Source organism: Callorhinus ursinus, unplaced genomic scaffold (assembly GCF_003265705.2).
Source record: "Callorhinus ursinus isolate GAN/ISIS: 27379988/994484 unplaced genomic scaffold, GSC_fseal_2.0 scaffold22, whole genome shotgun sequence".
Taxonomy (NCBI): Eukaryota; Metazoa; Chordata; class Mammalia; order Carnivora; family Otariidae; genus Callorhinus; species Callorhinus ursinus.
In genome coordinates, this window is record NW_027397084.1 from 1,851,073 (window position 1) to 1,855,627 (window position 4,555).

Genomic DNA, 4,555 nt, shown 5'->3' on the forward strand with positions numbered 1-4,555 from the left:
GGAGCCAGACCGCAGCAGGCCGTTTCCGCTTCCGTCCGGGGAGGTGCAAGGAGAGCGGGCGGGGCGGCGGGTGCCTGGTGCGTGCTCCTGGAGGGCGAGCGGCGGCTCAGATCGGCGGGTTGGTTCGTCGGTGGCCGTAACGCGTTCACGGCCGCTGCGCAGTCTTTTGAGACTGTGTTTGCGCGGATCTGCCTTCCGCGCCTGCTAGGGGAGTAACGTCCTCTCAACTGCCCTGCCATGCACGTAACAGTTAATTTAATGATCAACGAACCGTCAGCGTGCCCAGGACCAGGGCTGGGAGCTATGGGTGGAGTGTTGAGGAAGAAGTAGTCCAGTCCTTTGTGAACTCCTACCGTTTCCACGGTGGAACTGTAGGCACTGAGGTTTGGGGGTTGTGGGGAAGGTTGCAGGAGGGAGTGGTAGGATAAAACTGTCTCAGACATGCTTATGGGTATGTAGTGGCTGCCGGCTGGATTACTACATGTGATTCATGTAGCCCTGGAGTACTTGGTGCTACCACACCTGTTCCAACACATCCTACACAAAACCCACGTCCCAGTGTTTCTTGTCCTGTTTATTGTCCTGTTTGTCCTACTCCCACCAAACGTGGAGCGAAGACAAAGCAGCTTCGCTTTTTCATCCCTCCAAAACCAGTTGCTCTCCCCGCCCCACGAATCCTTGCAAACTGGAGACCCACGTCCTGTTTCTACTCTACGGGGTGAGGGGGATGTGTGTTTCCGGGAGGGGGCAGTAGAGCAGGCAGAAGAGAGGGGTTCAAGGCTTCAGTCATGAGCACTAACCAACAGCTTGCTTCCCAACTTTGCTGTTATTTAGATTCCATCCTTGTGTCCACCTCCACTGCTCTGGGCAAGACACTTGGACACTGGCAGGCCACACTTCCAGTTACTAACAACAACAAAAAAATATTTGCACTTAGAATCGGTGGATTGGTTGGTGGTAATCTACGCTTTCTGGACCTTGCATTCTCCAAACACTGCCTAACTCTCCTTCACAGCTGAACAACATGAGTTGTTCAGTCTTCTACTTTGTACGTTTTGAATTCCTGAAAATTTCCTGAAAATCTGAGAGTTGAATACTAGATTTACATGTTAGAAGGTATTTCTATTCCTAGCAAGACAAGAAGGTATTTTTTATGTATTCATGTATTTTTAATTTTTTTAAGATTTTTAAAAATTTATTAGAGAGAGCAAGTGAGCAGAAGCAGGGGTGTGGCAGAGGCAGAGGGAGAAGCCGGCTCCCCGCTGAGCAGAGAGCCCAATGTGGGGCTCCATCCCAGGACCCTGGGATCAGGACCTGAGCCGAAGGCAGACGCTTAACGACTGAGCCAGCTAGGCGCCCCTATTGTTTATTTTTTAAGTAAGCTCCATACTGGGGCTTGAACTCATGACCTTGAGATCAAAGCCTGAGCTGAGATCAAGAGTCAGATGCCCACCCAGGCCCTCCAAGAAAATATTTTTTAGGGGCACCTGGGTGGCTCAGTCATTAAGCGTCTGCCTTCCGCTCAGGTCATGGTCCCAGGGTCCTGGGATCGAGCCCTGCGTCGGGCTCCCTGCTCCGCGGGAAGCCTGCTTCTCCCTCTCCCATTCCCACTGCTTGTGTTCCCTCTCTCGCTGTGTCTCTGTCAAATAAATAAATAAAATCTTTAAAAAAGATATTTTTTAAATGTCTGATTATAGTTCCTGGAGTATATCTAGTCTTAAACTTGAAATTGCCCAGTTCTACTTTTTGTTTGTTTTTTGTTTTGCGAGAGAGAGAGCACAGGCACGCTTGAGGTGGGGACAGAGGGAGAGGGAGAGAATCTTTTTTTTTTTTTAAAGATTTTATTTATTTATTTGACAGAGACAGCGAGAGCAGGAACACAAGCAGGGGGAGTGGGAGAGGGAGAAGCAGGCTTCCTGCTAGGCAGGGAGCCCGATGTGGGACTCGATCCCAGGACCCTGGGATCATGACCCGAGCTGAAGGCAGACGCTTAATGACTGAGCCACCCAGGCGCCCAGAGGGAGAGAGTCTTAAGCAAACTCAACACTGAGTGTGGATCCCAATGTGGGGTTCCATCTTACAATGCTGAAATCATGACCTGACCTGAGCCGAAATCAAGAGTTGGACACTTAATCAACTGAGCAAGTCAGGCAGTCCTCTACTTTTTTTTTTTTTTAAGTAATCTCTCTGCCCAGCATGGGGCTGGAACTCACAACCCAAGATCAAGAGTCACGTGCTCCCCTGACTTAGCCAGGCTCCTCCTCTAGTTCCACATCTTTAAAAGAGCATGCAAAAATATACTAGGGACCTGAATTCATATGGATGAAAGTTCCCATTTGGTAGTTCTGAACTGTATTATGTGGCTCTGTCCCCTTGCTTCCCAGAGGGACCAAGGTTTGGGAGGATGGTGGTGTGAGTCCTAAAAGGATATGCCTGCTTTACATAGGCAAGTTCTAGGCCTCAGGACTACAGTGCTCCTTGAGGGCTTGGGAATGGGTAAATAAATCTGGTCTCCTGTCTACTTCAGCACCCATATAGACACAAATATCCATCCACAAATTATCCTTCCTTCCCAGGCTTTTCCTCCAGCAAATAACGGTTGGGATACAGTCTGCTTTGTGTTACTTTGAAATTGTCATTAATCACTGGGAGCCAAATACTATTTCCATAAGATAAGAGCCTACATTTGTTGCCTTTACTTTCCTACCTCTTGCTCACTCTTCAACCCATTATAACCTTCCTTCCACTTCTCTAGAACTTTCCTGCAAAGATCATCTACAACTACAGAATCAAGGTGGTGTTGTTTGATCTTTACCTTGTTCAATCATTCCCTGGAATCTGTCACTATTGACCAATCCTCTTTTACTTCCTTCGCCATCACGACACCAGTTTTCCTCCTACACCTCTGATGGCTCCAGAAGTCATCTTCAACTCCTCCCTTTCCCTTCCCATCTTCCCCACAATTCAGTGAATCACCAAATCCTGTGGCTTCTACACATTTCTTAATTCTATCTTTTCTTCTCCCTGCCATGGCCTTTGTCTTATAACGTTGCTGTCCTGGTCAAGGGCCACAGGCTTTTTCTTGAGCCTTCTCCAGTTTCTTCGTATAGTCAATAGTCTAATGGAGTCAACTTTTTTTTTTAAGATTTATTTATTTTAGAGAGAATGAGAGAGAGCGTGAACAGGGGGAGGGGCAGAGGGAGAGGGAGAAAGAGAGTCTTAAGCAGACGCCAGGCTGAGCATGGACCCCACCACGGGACTCAATCTCCTGACCCTGAGATCATGACCTGAGCTGAAACCAAGAGTCAGACGCTCAACCAACTGAGCTACCCAAGTGCCCCCCCAAGTTGGATTTTTTTTTAAAGATTTTATTTATTTATTTGTCAGAGAGAGAGCACAAGCAGGGGGAATGGCAGGCAGAGGGAGAGGCAGGCTCCCTGCTGAGCAAGGAGCGGGACCTGGGACCCTGGGGTCATGACCTAAGGCGAAGGCAGGTGCTTAACCGACTGAGCCATCCAGAGGTTCCTTGACATTTTTTTGGTAAGATTTTATTTCTTTGAGAGACAGCAGCTCTTGAGCATGAGTGGGGGTAGGGGCAGAGGCAGAGGGGAGCCAGCCAGAGGCTGGGCTCCATCCCAGGACCCTGGGATCATGACCTGTGCCAAAGGCAGAAGCTTAACTGACTGAGCCACCGGTGGGGGGCGGGGGGGGGGCCTGGAGTTGACTTTCTGAAACATATTCCTTCAGCCACCTCTAGGTTTGTGTAATTCATTACATTGTATCTTAAGCATCTGTTTATACAAGTCTTTGAACTTCACCAGACAGTGAACTCCCTGAGGCAGGAAATAATCTTATTCATTAGGACATTGGCTTGGGCAGGGTGGAAGTAAGGGATGCATATCCTAAAACACTCAACAATGAGGTAGCTTTTCACTGTATTCCCAAGTGTTTCAATCTACTGGTTTCCCAATCCCACGGCACTTGCAATAGGACCTGGGACCCTCTTTCCAAAATTGTAACAAACCCAGAATTTTCACCTCATCTCACCAAGGTCCCCGCCAGCCAGCCTTCCCCTTTCATTCTCTGTACGCCCCGTCTAGGAAACGGATGCCGTGGAGGACTATTGGGAGCTCTCTCCACCAATTTTGCATATGCAATTAGTGCTAAGTTACCCTGATAAAGAAAGGTACCCTTCATTTTAGGGCTTCTTTCCTTCCATTCGGGCTGGGCCAAGGAGCAGAGCAGGGAAAAGTGTGAGCGCCACTTTAGGAGGGAACGGGTCTGCGAAGAATGGCCGAGGCCGACGCACACCAGACGCCGGAGTGCGGCAGTGGGTGCTAAACTGGGGCTTCCCCTTATCCCCGCCTCCTTTGTTAAGCTCGACCCACTTTAGGGCGGGACCTCCCACTTCAACCAATTCTGGGAGACGAACCCTGGCGGTTTGTACTCTTCCTTTCCAATGAGAAAAAAAGGAAGCGGCTTGGCTCCAATAACCAATCCGAGGAGGCGGCGCCTGGTTGTCAGGCAGGTTTGTAAGAGTTCGGGCCAATTGGAG